Here is a 20,178-nt window from a genome sequence, read left to right as displayed (position 1 = left end):
CAACCTTGTCGTACACCCCGTCTCACTGGTATGGCCTTAGATAATTCCCCCCTTGGTCCCCATCTTACTTTTGCATAATTCCCTGCATGGAGTCTAATCAGCTGGACAAGTAATTCGCCTGGGACCCCTATATCTTTTAATGTCTCCCATAGTAGGGTTCGAGGGACTAGTTCGAAGGCAGCCCTCAAATCTATAAAAGCAACATACAGGCTGCCCTACCTTAGAGTGATATACTTCCAGCAGATACATATACATGTAAATCTAAAAACTTGGTCCATGGTACTTGTTCTTATTCTGAACCCAGCTTGATACTTTGATAATACGTGGGTCTCTTCCATCAATCAATCAATCAATCATAGCATTTGCATAGTGCGCTACTCACCCGGGCGGGTCTCAAGGCGCTGGGGGGAGGGGTCTGTTTACTGCTCGAAAAGCCAGGTCTTGAGTTGCTTCCTGAAGGCGAGATGGTCCTGGGTTCGCCGAAGGTGGGTGGGGAGGGAGTTCCATGACTTGGCTGCCAGGTAGGAGAAGGATCTTCCTCCGGCGGTGGCTCTGTGGGTGCGCGGAACGGTGGCGAGGGCGAGGTTGGTCGATCGTAGCAGGCGGGTGGGCGTGTAGAAGGTCAGTCGGTTGTTGAGGTACTTGGGGCCCAGGTCGTGTAGATCTTTGTGTGCGTGGGTGAGGAGTCGGAACGTGATCCTCTTGCTGACGGGGAGCCAGTTCAGGTCTCTCATGTGGTCGGAGATGTGGCTGCGTCGGGGGATGTCCAGGATGAGACGTGCGGGGGCGATTTGCATGCATTGGAGTCTTTTCTGAAGTTTGGCTGTGGTTCCGGCGTAGAGGGTGTTTCTGTAGTCGAGTCGGCTGGTGACGAGTGCCTGGGTGACCGTCTTCCTGGTATCGGTGGGGATCCATCGGAAGATCTTGCGGAGCATGCGCAGGGTATTGAAGCATGATGATGTTACGGCGTTGACTTGTCTGGTCATCGAGAGGGAGGAGTCCAGGATGAAGCCCAGGTTGCGTGCGTGGTCCGTTGGCTTGGGAGTGGTGCCCAGGGAGGGGGGCCACCAGGAGTCGTCCCAGGCGGTGGGTGATGATCCCAGGATGAGGACTTCCGTCTTGTCTGAGTTCAGTTTCAGGCGGCTGTTCTTCATCCAGTCAGCGACATCTTTCATCCCTTCGTGTAGGCTGGTTCTGGTGGTGGCGGGGTCGTTGGTGAGGGAGAGGATCAGCTGGGTGTCGTCGGCGTAGGAGATGATGTTGAGGTTGTGTTGGTGTGCGATGGCTGCGAGGGGGCTCATGTAGATGTTGAAGAGAGTGGGGCTGAGTGATGATCTTTGTGGTACGCCACAGATGACTTCGATGGCCTCTTATCTGAACGGGGGGAGGCGGACTCTCTGGGTTCTTCCAGCGAGAAACGAGATGATCCATTCCAGTGCCTTCTCTTGGATTCCAGTGTTGCTGAGGCGCTGCACTAGGGTGCGGTGGCAGATGGTGTCGAATGCTGCGGAGAGGTCCAGGAGGATGAGGGCCCCCGTTTCCCTGTTGGCTCGGAAGCCGGACTGTGACTGGTCGAGGGATCCATTCATCTCGAGGAAGGCGGTGAGCTGTCTGTTGACGGTCTTCTAGATGACCTTGGCTGGAAACGGGAGGAGAGATATGGGGCGGAAGTTCTTGAGGTCGGAGGGGTCGGCTGTTGGTTTTTTCAGGAGGGCGCTGATCTCGGCGTGCTTCCAGCGCTCCGGGAAGGTGGCGGTGTTGAAGGAGGTGTTGATGATGTCCCGAAGTTTGGGTGCGATGGTGGAGTCGGCCTTGTTGAAAACGTGGTGGGGGCAGGGGTCGGTAGGGGATACGGAGTGGATGGTGTTCATCGTGCTGATGGTGTCTTCGGTGCTGACCGAGGTCCTGGCGCGGAGGGTGCTGGTGGGGGGCGTTGGTTCGGTGGTGGGGTGCGTGGTTGGTGCGCCAAAGCTGTTGTGTATTCAGGCGATCTTGCGGTGGAAGAATGAGGCGTGCGAGTCGCAGAGGTCTTGCAAGGGAGCGATGTCGTTGTTTCCGGCGCTGGGGTTGGAGAGCTCTTTGATGATGCTGAAGAGTTCCTTGCTGTTGTGGGCGTTGTTGTCCAGTTGTTCTTTGAGTGCTGACTTCTTGGTGGTGCGGATCAGCTGGTGGTGATTGCGGGTGGCGTTCTTGAGGGCAGTCATGTTGTCTGTGGTCTGGTCGATGCACCAGGCCTTCTCGAGGGTGCGGCAGTTCTTCTTGGAGTTCTTGAGTTCGTCGGTGTACCATGAGGCTTTCTTGCTGCCGTGTCTGCTGGGAGCGGCCTTTAGTGGTGCGAGTTCATCTGTGCAGTCGGTGATCCACTGTGTGAGGTTGTTGGCTGCTTCGTTGGGGTCCGTTGTGCTGGCGGGGGATTTCCGGCTGAGGGAGGTGGTGAGCTTGTCAGCGGTGATCTTGCTCCAGTTTCTGCGAGGGACCTGTTTGGGGTGGTAGTGGGTCGTGGTTCTTCTGAAGCTGAAGTGGACGCAGCTGTGGTCAGTCCAATGGAGTCCGGTGGAGTGGCTGAAGGAGATGTGTTTGCTGGAGGAGAAGACTGGGTCAAGCGTGTGGCCGGCGTAGTGGGTGGGGATGTTCACCAGTTGCTTGAGTCCGAGGTTGGCGAGGTTGTCCAGCAGGGTGGCGGTGTTGCAGTCCTTGTTGTTATCCAGGTGGAAGTTGAGGTCCCCTAGGAGGATGTAGCCGGTGGATGGGAGGTAGTGTGGGCTGGTGAAGTCTGCGATGTCTTCGCTGAATTGTGTGCGGGGTCCCGGGGGTCTGTAGATGAGGGTGCCTCTGAGTGTGGTCTTGGGGTCGGTGTGTATCTTGAAGTGGAGGTGTTCAGCGGTGGTCAGGGTGTCGTCAGAGTTGGTTATGATGCGGATGGTGTTCTTGGTAACGATGGCGATTCCTCCTCCCGTCTGGTTGACGCGGTCCCTCCGGGTGATCTTGTATCCGTCCGGGATGGCGATCGCGACGTCGGGCGCTGAGGAGGCGTTCATCCAGGTTTCCATGAGGAAGGCGACGTCTGGTGAGGTCGTGTCGAGCAGGTTCCAGAGTTCGACGGCGTGTCTGTGGACGGAGAGGGTGTTGAGCAGGATGCACTTGAGGTGGTTGCTGCTGGTGCTTGGCTTTGCGGGTGCGGTGCAGGTCCGGAGGCAGGTGTATTTGCAGGCTTGGTGGGTGAATGGTCCTTGGGTGAGTTTCGGGGCGGCTCGGTAGCAGGCGGGTGTTCGGCCGGTGTTGAGTACGTGGAGGCTTGCAGCGTCGTATGTTCGTCGGGCGCGTTGGCATCGTCGAGATCCAGGGTTTGTGGCGCTGGGCGCGGTCCAGGCGCGAACTGGCGCAGACGGGCTTGCCTTTGGCGCGCCCGCTGCACGTGAACGCTGCGCATACCTGCGGACTCTGCCATAAATGGAGAGTGGGGGCGGTGCGAGGGAGGAGCAGCTGGGAGGCGGGAGCGGGCTGGCGAGTGGGGAGGGGAGCGGTGCGGTGAAGCTGAAGGAAACGGGGGTGGGGCCGCGGTGGAGCAGCGGCAGGGAGCGGGGAGCGGGGTGGAACAGCGGGAGAAAAACGGCGATAGAGCACAAAAAAACAATCAGGGGCACAACAGTGGACGAGAAATACAGATTACTGGCACAACAGTGAAAGAAACGATATCAGGGGCACAACAGTGGACGCGCAATACAAATACAGGCACAACAGTTGAAGAAACGAAATCAGGGGCACAACAGTGGACGCGTAATACAAATAGTGGGGCAGATACAATTACTGGCAGTGGCGGCGGCAAACGGGGACCGGGCACACGCAGGATGGGCCACGCGGCGGGTGGAGCGACCGGCTCTGACCAGATCAGGTCACAGCTCCCCGCCTAGCGGACACCACCTTAAGTATTCAGTGGGAGGGAGGAGCAGCTGGGAGGCGGGAGCGGGGTGGCGAGTGGGGAGGGGAGCGGTGCAGTGAAGCTGAAGGAAACGGGGGTGGGGCCGCGGGGGAGCAGCGGCAGGGAGCAGGGTGCGGGGTGGAACAGCGGGAGAAAAACGGCGATAGAGCACAAAAAACAATCAGGGGCACAACAGTGGACGAGAAATACAGATTACTGGCACAACAGTGGAAGAAACGATATCAGGGGCACAACAGTGGACGCGCAATACAAATACAGGCACAACAGTGGAAGAAACGAAATCAGGGGCACAACAGTGGACGCGTAATACAAATAATTGGGCAGATACAATTACTGGCAGTGGCGGTGGCAAACGAGGACCGGGCACACGCAGGATGGGCCACGCGGCGGGTGGAGCGACCGGCTCTGACCAGGTCAGGTCAGGTCACAGCTCCCCGCCTCGCGGACACCATCCATTCTAAAAGTCTATTTAAAATATGTCTGGCAAAGACTTTTTGTAAAAGATCAATTAAACTGATTGGGCGATAATTTCCTAGATCATGCCGATTTCCTTTTTTAAAAATTGTGACAATCTCAGCCCCTTTCCATGAGTCAGGAATTGGTGTACCTGCTGCTACTGAGTTACATAAAAAGTTTATGTATGGTCCCCAGACTTCTACGTCGTGTTTTAATAGATCGCCAGGAATCTTGTCAGGTCCTGGAGCTTTTCCTGCTTTGATGGCCTGTATTGCCTGTATAGTCTCCTCCAGATCAAAATGTAAGATAGGTGCCCTTGGTGCTACTTCTTATTCTTTTTCCGCTGTGGGTGATCCCCCTGTGGTGTATGAATAGAGCTTAGAGAAGTGGTCGACCCATGTTTTTTCATCTAGAAAAAGGTCCTTTGGTGTCCTGCCTGTCTTGTTTCCCTTGGATATAAAACTCCAGAAGGTGGCCTGATCCCTAAGTTTTGCTGCAACAAGTAAGTCAGACCAAATTTCCTCATCCCAGGCTTTCTTTGTGTCAGTAAGAGTTTTGTTGTATGCATGCCTTCTATCTCTTATTTCTTGTATGTCCTTATTCTTTACTGCCTGGATCAGGGAGGTCTTAGTTGATCGACACTCTTTATTATACCAGGGATTACCTAATACAGGTTGGTTATTCTTAGATCCCTTTTCTTTCTCATAGATTTTACCCAGGAGGGGTGTCAATGCATCCACCAAGCTGAGATGCATGTCTAGTACACCACGCTCCCCTAAGGGGAGATCTTTAAAAGGTGCGACAATGTCAGCAAAGGTGTTATAAATACTTGACATCGTCGCATCCTTATATAAAATATATGGCCATTTTAAAGCTCGTCTGTTATTGTTTATTTGGAAGTCACCATCGTTCGAATTATTCCCTACATCCTCAACTGGGGTAGTTTTAAAGGGCTGTGATTCTAGTGTTAATTGTAACGAGAAGTGGTCACTCTCCGTCCTAGGGTCAACTTTAAAATCGACAATTAAATGCCACAAGCTAATAGAAACCAGTATAAAATCTATATGGCTCTTAGAGGTCCCTCTACAGAATGTGGGTGCCGTAGGACTGTCTGACTGTAAGCGGCCATTACATGCCCTTAAGTCATGACCCGCAGTTAGTTATAAAATTTCAACTGCCGCTACCATGCATTTTACCTCCCCACTTCTATCTAGAGCAAGAATATTGCTTGCCCTGTCTTGTTCGTCAAATATACTATCAAAACCCAGTATTGGTTCAAACTTACAATTGAAGTCACCACCAACTACTACTTGGGAACTGGGGCCTAATGTGTCAAGTTAGGAATCAAGCTGCTTTATTATCTGAGATTCCTTATTGAGTGGATTTGGCCTATTATACACATTTATTAAATAAATGTTTTTTTTGTCTCTTGTAATTATTTTTACACCCAATAAATCTTGGGATTGGATACAAAGCGGAATGCTTTCTATTTCCAAAGTGATCCTAATCCAAATCACCAAGCCCCCAGATGTTCTCCCTCTTACAGAGGGGGTGACATTCATACTAAAAGTTTTGTAACAAATTTTATACAGTATTTCCAATGACCATGTCTCCTGTAGGAGTATTATGTCCCATTGGTCTATGTAGTTACACCAAGGCCTGTCTTGGAGATTCTTGTTTAACCCTGCTATGTTCCAAGACATGAGTTTTACTTCCAATTCCCCATTTGTTAGTAACGGTATATAGTTAGTATAGAAGACAGGGCTCCCTATACTATTATTAGCGACCTTTGATCCCACTATTGGATCTTGGCTATTAATATGCGTTAATGATACCTGCTCTAGTTCACCCCTTTCACTTGGCTCTTTAGGTACCTGTTTAGTGGAATGGGTCTGTGCCTTTTCACTAGAGTGAGTCTCCTTCCAGTGATTATCAATGGGGGTTATTACCATACTTGGATTCTTTTTTTTTTTTTTATATTGTTTTTATTGTTTGCAGGCAGGCAAGGAATAAGTACATTAAAGCGCAAATTCATAATTTTAACATACATAAATTCCTTCCATGTAGAGCATAAGCAAAAGCAAATAAAAGAAAGAAAAGAAAAGAAGAGGGTAAACAAACAAGAAGATAGTAGCAATTTCTTTTCAACAATGATACAAATTGTATTGTTCTACCAGTTTCCATCCCCCCTCCCCCGTTCCGCTAGAAAATAAAGTAAAACATCATCATTCTACAAAGGTACCCCAGATTTTTTCATGCTTTTTCAATGTTCGTAAGCCCCTAATGTTTGCTAAAGCTAATTCCATTGAATGTATCTCGGTTACCAAGGCCCACCAGTCCCAAACCTTAGGTGTTTCTAAGCTAATCCAAGCTCTGGCCAGAGTTAGCTTAGCACAGGACATTAGTATCGTGGCCAGAGCAGCCTGCGGGAAAGATACAGGGTAAGTGTCTAGCAGGACAGAGGTGGCCGTGAATGTGGGCAGCTGAATATGTTTCAATTTCAGAACTTTTTCAATGTCGCGCCAGAAAGTCTTGAGGTTCGGGCAGGAAAATAAAATGTGTACCAAATCAGCTGCTTCAGTAGAGCATTTGGGGCATTTTGTGCGATCGCTGTGAATGTTATTAGAGGACCATTTAGAGATTCTTTCCAGGGTGTAGTATAGCATACAGGTTGTTCTGAATTGTTGTAGTCTTGGACTAGATGATCGTACTCGTTTGTTAATATTTGTAAGAGAGTTCTCTATCTGTTTAGGTGTTATATTTGAGCCCAACATTCTGCTCCATTTGTCAGCCAGCTTGATACAGTCATTTAATTTAAATCCAGCAAGAAGCTTGTATGCTTCGCTTATTGTAGATTTGTTTTTGGATGAATATAGACAAGACCAGATATCGCATTCAGTAACTTCCAATATTTGTTTTTTATTGATCAGATAGTCATGTATCTGTAGATGTTTGTACCTCATGTTTTCAGGTAGGTCATACAATAATTTGAGGGTGTTGAAATCTAAAAATCCTTGTATGCCGTATAGATCCCCTAGAACCGTGATTCCTGATCTTAGCCAACAGCGAGTAGTGCTGTCGTTAAAAATATTTGGGAGACCCGGATTACCCCATAGCGGAAGCTTAGGGTGAAAAAAGCTGGTGTTGCAGAAAGAAAGTATGTTACCCCAAATCTTTGTTAGGTCTCTTACAGTCTTAAATCTAACCCTTTTATAGTTGTTGGGGTCATTAGTTCTAAACGAAAACATATTCGAGTCGGATTTTAGCATAAAAGAATGAAAGAACAAAGCCTTTCTTTCATTTAATAAAGAGCGGAGGCGGATAACAAAAGCGGACCAGAAGTACAATTTGAAATCGGGGAAATTTAGCCCGCCAAGATTCGTGTTATTTTTCATAAGAGCCAATGATCTTCTTGCCTTTTTATATCCCCAAATAAAACTACTGAGTACTCCATCTAGTGTTTTAAAAAATTGATTATTTAACGCTAGTGGTATAGATCGGAATAGGTACACATATTTGGGCAAAACCTTCATTCTTGATTAAATTAATTCTGCTAGTTAGGTTCAGAGGTAATCTATGCCATTTTTTTAATAGTAGGCTGGTTGATTTAGTTAATTCGTTGTAATTTATGTTGTTAATTTCTTGTAATTTAGCCGTTATTTTGACCCCAAGATATGTAGCAGTGTGGCAAATCTCAGGCACAACCACTGCTGGTATGTAATTAGCTATTACTTGCGTTTTTTGTAGATTTAATTTGTAACCCGCCACCTTACCGTATTTTCCGGCTTCTAATGCTATTCCCTTTAGTGCTTCGACGACATCTTCAGTATAGATCGCGATGTCGTCGGCGTATGCAGTTATTTTTAGTTCTTGTGATCCTGATCTAAAAGGTGCAATCTGAGTTTGAGATTGAAGGGCAGACAAAAAAGGCTCCAATGAGAGGGCAAATAAAAGAGGAGATAGGGGGCAACCCTGACGGGTACCTCGTAGGATCAAAAAATCTGAGGATATCAATCCCCCATAGCTGGTGTATGCTACTGGATTATCATACAAAGCTTGTATACTCCTCAGGAATTGTCCCCCAAATCCTATTCTAGACAATATGCACCAGAGAAAGTCCCACCCTACTCGGTCGAAAGCTTTTTCAGCGTCTAGTAAGATCATGCCGAGTGGGGTGGATTCAGTCTCTGCTACATCAAATGCTGTTATAGCCATGTTGACATGTATGGTAGTGTCTCTTCCAGTTATGAAGCCATGTTGTTGTGGGTTAATGATTTGGGGCATAATAGGAGCCAATCTTAGTGCTAAAATTTTTGCAAAAATGTTTGCGTCTGCGTTTATTAAAGAGATAGGACGGTATGACCCTCTCTCTTCTTTTGGTTTGCCTTTTTTCCAAAAAAATATTATTTTTGCCCTATTCCAGGACTTGGGTGTCTTTCCTTCTGAGCCTACAGATTGGATGACTTTCAGAAATAATTGTTCGAGCTCTTTTAAACATAATTTAAATATTTCTAAAGGTATGGTGTCTTCCCCCGCCGATTTTCCTACGGGTAATAGAGCTATCGCTTGATGTAGTTCGGCCATTGTTATGTCATCAGACAATGAGTCTAACTCTAGGCTGTTCTGAATATCCCCAGTATGGTCTTCAACATATTTGTGTATGTCGTCTAGATTATGGTCAACTTCTGGAGTATATAGAGTTCTGTAAAAATCCGCAAATTGTTCTAAAATATCTTGAGGTTGGGTATAAATTTTGTTGCCAGCTCCCCGTATGCTTGTAATTATAGAGTTAGCTCTGTCCTCGGCGACTTTGTAAGCCAAAATTTTCCCAATTTTGTCGCCCCCCTCATATTGTGCTATTTTAAATTTACGTAAACTATTTGTGCTTTTCTGAATAGATTTTGTCTTAGTTTTATTTTTGAGTGAGCAAAGTTTAAGGCCAATTTCTATGCTTTTTGTTAGATTGTACCGGAGTGCTGATGATAGTTGTTCTTCTAGGGCAGTTATTTTCGACATCAATAAGTCGTTATTTTTTTATGTTCGAAATTTTGTCTAATTACGTAAGCCTGAGTAAAGCCCCTGATACTTGCCTTACAGGCATCCCATACCACAGCAGGTGAAGCTGAGTTGGTATTTATGTCTATAAATTCAATGAGGTGTGATTTTAGTTGCGTCATATAGCATGTATCTGAGATCAAATGTCTCGGAAAAGAGAATGGTCTAGGAGTAATTCTAAAATTTGTTGTTTTAATTATCAATAATATAGCATTATGATCAGAAGAAATTCGAGGATATAGAACCATGGAGCTATTTTTCAGTAGGTTATCGCTTATTAATGCCATGTCAAGCCTTGAGCATGATTTGTGAGGGGCGGAGTAATATGTAGATCCCGGTTTATTAGCATGTAAATGTCGCCAAGCGTCTTTAATATTGTGTACGCGGCATAAATCAAGAATAGATGATCTAGTTTTGTGCATCCTTTGATGGCGGCCAGAACTGGTTGTGTCTATTCTGTAGTCCATGACGCAATTAAAATCCCCCATGATAATAAGTTCTCCCTCCAAGCCCAAAAGTTTAATATTCAATTGATCGAAAAGAGTAGGCTCGTCTGTGTTACAACCGTAAACCACACATAAGACATATTTAGCACTTTCGTAGCTTATCTGCGCTATTGCCCATCTGCCGTCCTTACCACAAAAAGTTTGTATTATTTCGGCCCTAAATCGTATGTGCTTGAGGATAGCAACCCCTCTTATAGATTGTCCAAAAGTTGAGCAAACTATGATATCATACCCCAGATGGTTAAGCAATTTTTTATCCTTCCCCGCAATATGTGTTTCAGATAGCAAAATAATATGGGGGTTATGCATTTTCAATTCTTCTTTAACCAAGCATCTTTTGTTTTTGCTATTTAGCCCTGCTACATTCCAGGCTAAGCATTTTATTTCATACATCTAAAAAAGTGAAAAAGTAAGATCCTTAATTTTAAGCCTGTCTCAAATCGTCCGAAATAATGTTCATGATATCCACATAGCCTCATATATAGCATACTTTTAGTACTATTAATATGCAAAAAAGTTCTGATTTCATAGTGTAAATCCACCCCCTCATCCCCCTCAGCCTGCAAACAAATGTTCTTGATTTTTCCCTTCCCCCCTCAACCCCCCATAGTGCGGAGACTCCCCCCCACCAACCCCCCTCCCCCCTAGCTCTTGCCCCAGCCGGGGAAGAGCCATCCCTCTGCATCTGCTGCCACTGTAGGGACAGCGTACGTGGCAGGTCGCCCGGAGGAGTCCCTACCATCCCTTTACTTGTTCTTTTAACAGTTTATCGGCAGGTGTATAAAGGATAGTCTGAACATTTAACTAGTGTATATATTTTAGAGAGAGCGAAAGAAAAAAAATGAAACAAGATTAAGCAATCCCCCCTATAGTCAATGTGCTTAATAATGGAGATTTCTAGTAATCGTTAGTCTACCAGTGAGGCCAGTGATGAATTTAACTAATTCTTAGTCTTATTCTTGCCCTCGCCAATATCAGCTAGATAAGCCTCTGCTTCTTTAACTTCTAAAAAGAAGTGAGTATGACCATCTTTGATAACCTTGAGACGTGCTGGTTCTTGGAGAAAGACCTGACCTCCACTGGATTTAAACGGGTCTATTAATTTTCGAACCATCCATCGTCTGCATTGTTTCTTTACTGAGGTCGGAACGGGCAAAGATTGAGAGCTCTCCAATGGCTACAGGGGTATTAGGACGGGCTCTCTGCCATATGGCCTGGCGTAGTAGAAAGTTTCCAAAAAAGATTAGAAAGGGGCGTGGGAACTGGTTCTCCCTATTTCTCTGCACCAGAGGAAGGCGATGAGCTCGCTGGATTTGTGAATCCCAGTCCCAGTCGGCTAAGTCAGGGAAAGCTTTCTGGAACAGACCCACTAGGTAAGCCCTCGGGTCGGAGCCTTCTGCGCCCTCCGGTATGCCAAAAAGTTTTAGGTTTGAGCGTCTCTGACGATTCTCCAAGTCTTCAATCTTTTGTTGAAGTGTAGCAAGCTGAGTCTCGTGCTTATCGGATGCAGATGTTGTCTCTAGGTTTGTTTCTTCCAGCGAAACCACCCGTTGTTGTAATTCCTCAATATCTTGCGAGAAACCCCTGAATTTAGTGGAGAGTTCTTGTAAGGTTGATTGGACTTTGCTATTGTCCTCCCTTAGTTGTAAATAATGTTCCTGTGCTTCTGCCCGTTGATTGCCCAATAGTTGTAATATTATATCTAAAGAAGAGGGGTCGGCTGATTCCTGGCTTAGGTTTAGTCTTTGTTTAGAGATGTTTGTTTGTTTGTTTATCTCCAAATTAGTGTGAAGAGCTAAAAATTCAAGTGAGGGGCCTCCTAAAGAGGGGAGGGTGGCAGGGGTCGCTGTTACTGCGATAGAGGTTGCAGAAGATTGTACCATATCCGCTTCTTTTATAGGTGATTCTACAATAGACTCGGACTCAGACGTCATCAATAGTGCTGGGTCGGGCGACGGTATATTAGGTATATTAAATGTGTTAGGCGGTGGATTTAGTGTAGTATTTAAGGAGCAGCTGTCTAGATTGAAAGAGCTAGCGGTGTTAGGTAAAGTCTCTTTGCTAAGTATGAGTTCTGTAGGGCTACCCCCTGAGAGTCTCTGCGTCATATTTTTGACTAACCCTTTTGCTTCAATCCATCTTCTTAGTGGACTTTGATTCTGTAGAGCTTTTATCGAAGTTTGACAATTGTTTGCCAAATATTTGTTTAATAAACCACCACCTTTGCCACATTTCTTTGCCCTTGGTTTATTTTTCTGTTTTCGCCCTTTTTTAGTACGTATTTTTGTTACGTTGCTCAAAAAATCCTCCTTTTCACCCTTCTCTCCCAATTCGTCCTCTGTTGCTGCATCAATGTCTTCAAAAGAGCCTTGCTCTGTCTGATCCGTGAGCACCTCCACCTCCACTAGCCCATCAGCCTCCGCCTCTGCCTCTGCCACATCCATCAAAACAGTAGTGCCTACTTCGACGAGAGGGGTCGGAGCCGTAATATCACTAGAAAAAATCTGGTTCTCTACGTTCAGTTTAAGGCGTGGCCCGTCTATTCTATCAGCCTCTGCAGAAACAGTTAGTTCATTATTCTCTGGATGTTCCGATTTTTTAGTGCCCCCTTCAGAGGCAATAAGGGTCGTAGAAGTATTGCCGTTCTGCCCCCCTGCGCTAGCTGCATCATTCATATTCCCAGTCACTGAGGCCAGATTTACGCTTATTAAGTCATCCCCCACGATTTCCCCTCCTGCTGCCAATAGCTTAGTTTTAGTTGGAGTCTTAGCTGGAATCTTAGCAGCGCTCTGGCTAGATTTCTTAAAGAGTGCGCCCGGGGGTATGTTAGGGGATTTCTGTACCTGTTTCTCAGGGTCTAAATCCACGCTCTCCTGTTGCAGGCCTTCCGGCATCTCAGGGACTGTTGTAGACTCTTCAAAAATAGCGAGTTGTTGCATTTCGTTTTTTTTCTCTCCGCACCACCTTTTTTCTCCGCACCTCCTTTAGCGGTAGCAGATACATTCTCCCGTGGAGTGCTTCCAGAGATAACAAAGGTCGCTGGGGCCACGGGTGAGGTTACAGTTACAAGCGGCGTTTGAGCTGTGTTTTGTAGTGCTTGTATAGCCGGGAGGAGAGGTGCAATTCCCGCTACACCCGCAGCTCCTGCTGGATGCCTGCTGTTTCGTGTTGTCCGCGGAAACCTTTTCGGAGACATTCCTCTCAGCCACCAGGTGCTTGTGATTCGAAAGTAGAGCCCAAACCAGCCGAGCCCAGATTCTCTAAGCAGACCGTAAATCGTCCGCCGGAAAAGTTCAGCTGTGGCGGTAAGATGGTACATCAATAGCGTGCCTCGATGATCACAATGCAGACAGCGTTTAGCAGCGTTTTACAAAATGTTTCACTCTTCTTTCTCTGCCGGCTGTCCGTTCTCTTTCTACATGAAAAGTGTGTCAGCTTCAGTATTGCTGACACATCGTAGATACTGCGCCAAGTCACTCCGTAGGGGATGGATAAGAGAGCCTCTAGGCGAGCTGCTCACTGCAGACCCTCACTCCGCCATCTTGGGTCCGCCCAAATCTCTATCAGACATACTTTCTCATTACTCATCACCATACTTGGATTCTTTAGTCAATCCAACTCATCCAGTGTAGAGAGACCATCAAATCTATTTACCAAGGGGACGAGAACGATCTGCTGCCTGAGAGTACTACTGTACTGTGACTTATAGAAGTAGCCCAAGGGGAGGACACTGATAGATGTATTTTGAACATGAGCTTCTTCCGTACATTCTAGTATCCTCCTGACTTGATGTGGTTGTCTGAAATTAATGACCACACAGTCCCCTTGGATATTCTTAGCTGATTCACCCAGCCACCCAACTCTACGGACCATCAGTATATCCTCCCTATTTGCTGGGTGGAAACGTTTGAATTTTCACAACCAGTCCACTACTTTATTGCGTAGATTTTGCCAGGATTCTTTTTGTTCTCTTTTTAGGGATGGCACCCCTGTTAATACTAATACATATGGTGAGGATGCCGGTGGTAACTGCAGAACATCAATGTTGGGGATTAGATCTGTTCCTTTCGGGCTATGCACCATTGTTCTACTTGAGATTTTATTCGGGCTTCCTTGGGTTGGTGATCTATGTGTGCTCCCAGCACTGTGGCTCTCGATGGTATGCATGTTATGTTTATTTCCCTCACTACATCTATCAATCATCTGCACAGGAGTCCTGTTTTTTTTTATCTTTCTGCATCCTGTCCTTTGGGCCTAGTTTGTGAAGGGGCATTACTCTCACTCAAACTAGTGTTTAGTGGGAGGAGAATATTATTCCCTTCCGAATTCCCCAGCTTTTTTCACAGAAGCTCTACCCTTGAGACAAACTGGGAGAGGCTAGCTATCAGACTATTTTCTAATGTGTCCACTTTCTCGTTTATTATGGTTTCTAGTGAGTGTTTAAGTGTGGTTTAAAAGTTTTCAAGGATTCCCTCGATCCATGGGCTATGGGGTAAACTTTCGCACTCTGTTTGTGTGCTTATTGTTTTTGTTTTATTTGTTACCATTTTCCCCACCGCCTCAGAATTAGACATATTCTTTTGCAATGTCCTCCCAGTTTTCTTGGTGTTATTATTATTCCTCACTATAGGATTTATTGTTTTTTTCTTCGGGCAGTACCCTTGGCCCATAGGCCCCAAGGCTGATCTGTGGTTACGGAGCCGTGATACCAGGGCCGGGCTAGTATTTGGTATGTCCTCCTCTGAAGAAGAAGCCAAGGCGTTTTTTGGAGTATTAGATAGTCGTGAGGCATCTGGTGAGACTATTATTGGGCTTGAAGAAATTGTTTGAGCCGTATCCAAGGAGGGTACTGTCGAGATAGGGGGTTGGTCATTAGGCGCATCTAAATTTGTGTTGTCAACAACCACAGCCATGTCATTAACACTACCTGTCCCTTGCTCCTGCCCCTGTTTGCTAGTGTAGACTAGAGAATATAAGTTTACTGCTGGAGATTTGGCTTTACTGATTGCTCCCAGTGATGACCTCTTATAACTCTCAGACATGCCTAAAGATAGTCTCTTTTCCGTCAAAATTATCTCGTTCTGTAGGACGGATTCTGCTCTAATTAGAAAAGCATCCAAGGACCCAACTACTCCGGCTCCCACTCTCTGTACATTTTACCGATTTGCTGCCATAATGGCCACACAAGAAAAACAACTATAAGTTAAAAATTGAGTCACTGACCAATGCCTTGCTCTTCAAAGTGTCCTAGGTGCCAGAGGGGTGGCCCAGCCCGGCCTCATCCGGCCCCAGACGGCCACAGACGGCCTGCCCTTTGCCCGGGCTCAGCCTGGGCGCGGTCCCACGACGCGGGGGCTGCCCTCAATTTTAAAGCACCTCCGGGCGCGGAAACGGCCGTGGTGGCTTCCGCCTGTGAGGGAGCCTGGGGATTGTAGTCCCCTCTCCACACTGTGGCCCTGGAAATGACAGGGTGTGGTGGCAGGAGGGAAAGCTGAGGACCGCTGGCTTGAGCAACAAGGTGAACCTCAAAATGCCCCCGCTGGTGTCCACGAGTGTTTGTAGAGCGCCGGCTCTGCCGGGGCTGCCCTCAATTTTAAAGTGCCTCCAGGCGCGGAAACGGCAGTGACGGCTTCCGCATGCGAGGGAGCCTGGGGGTTGAAGTCCCCCCTCCACACTGCGGCCGCGGAAATGACCGGCCACGGCGGGAGGGAGAGCTGATGACCGCTGGCTTGAGCAACAAGGTGAGCCTCAAAATACCCCCGCTGGTGTCCACGAGTGTTTGTAGAGCACCCGCTCTGCCAGGGCTGCCCTCAATTTTAAAGCGCCTCTGGGCGCGGAAACGGCGGTGGGGGCTTCTGCCTGCGAGGGAGCCTGGGGGTTGAAGTCCCCCCTCCACACTGCGGCTGCGGAAATGACAGGCTGCGGCGGCGGGAGGGAGAGCTGATGACCGCTGGCTTGAGCAACAAGGTGAGCCTCAAAATGCCCCCGCTTGTGTACACGAGTGTTTGTAGAGCACCCGCTCTGCCGGGGCTGCCCTCAATTTTAAAGCGCCTCCGGGCGCGGAAACGGCAGAGGCAGCTTCCGCCTGCGAGGGAGCCTGGGGGTTGAAGTCCCCCCTCCACACTGCGGCCGCGGAAATGACAGGCTGCTGCGGCGGGAGGGAGAGCTGATGACCGCTGGCTTGAGCAACAAGGTGAGCCTCAAAATGCCCCCGCTGGTGTCCACGAGTGTTTGTAGAGCTTTTGGTGATTCATTTTATGCACAACTTTGTATAGCGGGGTCCCATAACTCATCAAGCATATCAACTTCAAGTAGGGCTACCTCACCTCCAGAGAAGCCCATGTTATGCCATGTTCGCTGAAAAGAGTCACTCTCGATCCAGCTATGAAGTGGTAGGACATACCACTCACAAGGAAACCCAGCATTATTATATGTTAAATGTGATCCCAATCACCAGGATATTGTTTTGTGTGAATAACTCTAGATATCATATGATAAAAATACATTTGTATAACCTGACATTCTGATCTAAGCAGTCAGATTCAAGTATGGGGTGAAATGCAAACAATGGGACCCAATACTGATTCTGGCACCCTTGGAATAAGGGCTAAAAAGTATCCTTGTGCTTTCAGTCAGGTGCACATCTCCACTACCTGAGCCATGCTGATCGCTCCATGCCTCCTAGGGAGGGGAGATGTTGCAATAGCTGCTGGCTCCCAAAGGCAGAGTAGTGTCCATGGTAGGGGGGCATGAAGCTGACACTGTTATAAATGGAAACCAGGCAAGGGAGACTCATGAAAAAAGCATAAAAAAGAGGACACATTAAAGAGAACCATCTACTTCCCTTTACTCCATGGAACGCCAATGCAGCTGGCCTGACAGCTTTCTACAAACCATAGTAAACCCCTGTTAAGAGGGGGAGAAGCATGGTCCAGGCAGGAATTCTGATGAATCTCTTTTCTCTCTTCTCATGAGGTGCAATTGCACAAGAGCATAAATAGTCAGCACGCTACATCAGAGTTATTCCCAAATACAAAGCATGGGTCTGATAGACACATGGAGGAGCCTTAACCCTGCAGCTCAAAACTACTCATAGAACTTACTCCAGGATTGACCATATTTTTATCAGTCAATTGCTTTACCAATCGCTCTCAAGAGCTCATTTTCACCCGATCTGCCTCTCAGATATTGCACCATTGGAGATAGCATTCAATTGGCCGGCCCCATGCTCTAAACACTTTAGCGGGTATTTTCCCAACTCTCTTAGCAGGGACAGGCCTCTCTGGGATGACCTGAGGAGGTTGATTAAAGAATTGTTTGCCACAAATTGCCCCACAGATACCCCTCACACAAATAATTGGGATGCCTTTAAGGCAAATGGGCCCCCACTTTTAAAAATCAACAGACAGGGGAGAGGCTTCAGCTCGAGGGGGACCTGCGGGTGGCTGAAAGAGCGCATAAAGATGCCCCATCAGTACAAACCTTGCAGAAGGCAACAGCATTAAAAGGAAAGCTCCTGGCCATATATACCAACAGGGCGTCTCCATGACGCTGGATTTCAAGAGAAGGCCCTAGCCTGGACCACATCCTTCCTCTCCGGCAGAACCCAGAGCGTCCGCCTCCCAGCCTTTCGCTCAAAAACCACCAAGATCATCTGCGGCGTCCCACAGGGATCCTCCTTCAGCCTGACGCTGTTCAATATCTACATGGCACCGCTCGCCCAAGTCGCACGTCAACATAACCTCAACATCATCTCCTACGCCGACACCCAGCTGATTATATCCCTCACCGAAGACCCCCACACCGCCAAAGCCAACCTCCACAGAGGAATGAAGGCCATAGCCGACTGGATGAAGGACAGCAGACTGAAGCTGAACTCAGACAAAATGGAGGTCCTCATTCTCGGACCCACCCCATCAGCCTGGGCCGACTCTTTGTGGCCCACATCGCTCGGCACAGCCCCGGAACCCACAGACCACACACGCAACCTGGGGGTCATCCTCGACTCCACTCTCTCCATGACCAACGGCAAGTCAACGCCGTCTCTGCATCCTGCTTCAACACCCTCCGAATGCTCCGCAGGATCTTCAAGTGGATCCCTCCCGACACGAGAAAAAACGTCACCCAGGCCCTCGTCACCAGCAGATTCGATTCTAGGAACGCCCTCTACTCAGGAACAACTACCAAGCTCTTGAGACGACTACAACGAATCCAGAACGCCTTGGCACATCTGATCCTCGACGTCCCCCGACGCAGCCACATCACTCCCCACCTGAGAGGCCTACACTGGCTCCCCATCAACAAGAGGATCACCTTCAAACTCCTCAGCCACGCACACAAAGCACTGCACAACACCGGACCTACATACCCAACAACCGTCTCAGCTTCCACATCCCCACCCGAAGCCTCCGCTCAGCCAACCTCGCCCTCACCACAGTTCCTCGTATCCGAAAAACCACCAGCGGTGGCAGATCCTTCTCCTACCTCGCTGCCAAGACCTGGAACGCTCTCCCTACCAGCCTACGACAGACTCAGGTCCTGCTGGCCTTCAGAAGACTTCTCAAGATCTGGCTCTTCGATCAGTAGCGCCCCCCGCCAGTGCCTTGAGACCCTCACAGGTATGTAGCGCACTTTAGAAATGCAATTATTGATTGATTGATTGATTGATAGGTGTTCCCCGAATGCGGTGGTGTTGCCTGGTGGCTGAAACAGAAGGTAGCAAAGTGTTGGTCTGTTGTCACTTGTCTTGATTTTGGCTGTGAGACATTCAAAAGTGCTGTATATGCAAGAGTCGTTTCCACAATGTAGATGTTGTTCTTGTGTATGATTGCTATACCTCCTCCTCTTTGATTCTTTCTGTCTTTGTTGATAATTTTGAAGCCTGGAGGCACAAGCATATCCAAGCTAGGGTAGGAGAATTTGGTTAGCCATGTCTTTGTGATGAATGCGATGTCTTTGTCATGGGAGAGAATGGCTTCCGCTAGTTCTGTTGCATGTTTGAAGGCTGATCTGCACTTTTTGAGCATGCAGGTGATGGGGGACCCTTCTTTGCTCTGTTTCTTTGTAGGTGGGGCCCTAGGTAGGGTAGTGAGAAGGGTCTTGGGGATTTTGGAGGAGGGTGACCTCTTCCGACTTCAGTAATCACTTGGATCCGTGTTGTCTCTTTTAGGAATCGTAGGCAAGAGGTGCAGTGGCTTGTGTCGCAGTTTAGACGTTGTGTAGCCTGAGGGCGAAGTAGTGTCATTGGGAGTCTGTGATTGCAAGTATGTTTCATTCCAGGTTAGCTGGCGGGGGTGGAAGGGGAGGGGAAGGTGGAGGCTGTCTGGCAGAGGGATTGGGATCCTTATTAGTAGGGGTGGAGTTGCAGGCAGTGCCTCGAGGAGGAAGGGAGGAGGTTCTCGCAAAGGGCACAGAAAAGGTCGGACACCTCACCGGGCGAGATAAGCTCACCAGGGGAAGGGGAGGGTTAGGGCAAGGTCGAACAGTATGCAAGGGGGGCTTTCTTAGCAAGGGGAAGAGGGAGTCAAAAGCCTCCAGATTATCATTGTTAGCTTTTATCAGGACTGTGTCGTTAGAGTAGTTGGTTATGGAGGTGTTTCCGCGACGCATCTGGCGGTTAAAGAGTGAGTTTGTCAGTTTGCAGCTGAGGTCTTTCTTTATGGAAGATAGAATCCATTATTATCTGCCCTTTGGAGGAGCAATCATAGATGTCAGCGTATAGTGTTTCAGGGTGCTGTCTAATCAGCCTATGTTTGAAGTTTCTCTTCGCTTTACATGAGAGGTTGGTGGGGAAATTAATCGCGAAGGAGTTCGAGCCGTGAGGTTTCAGGTGGTTCGGTGCTAAGGGGTTAGCAACAATTAGCATAGAAGGTGGCATTTTCTCAAGGTTAGGAGGGAAGGAGATTCCCTAAGGGGTGAGATTGTAGTGTTACCGCGAGGGGGAGAGAGTGCTTCTAACTGGGTGGGGGGATTGAGGTGGTCACGGTCCACCCTCCTGGGGTAAATGATCTCATAATGACAAGGGGAGGCAGGGTTGGGCCTTCTCTTGATCTGGGTCTGAGGGTCTGAGCTAGGCTGATACCATAGGCGGGAGGCCTGCTTCGTTGATTGGCTGTGGCCCTGTTTAGGGTATTGTCTGAAGTTTAGGTCAATCATCCGCTTAAGGAAAGTGTGATGCAGGATGCAGCTCCTTATTTTGGAGTCGGGCAATTAGACTTGGTG

This window comes from Lissotriton helveticus, chromosome 2_1 (genome assembly GCF_964261635.1).
Source record: "Lissotriton helveticus chromosome 2_1, aLisHel1.1, whole genome shotgun sequence".
Lineage (NCBI taxonomy): Eukaryota > Metazoa > Chordata > Amphibia > Caudata > Salamandridae > Lissotriton > Lissotriton helveticus.
This window is presented reverse-complemented; position numbering follows the sequence as displayed.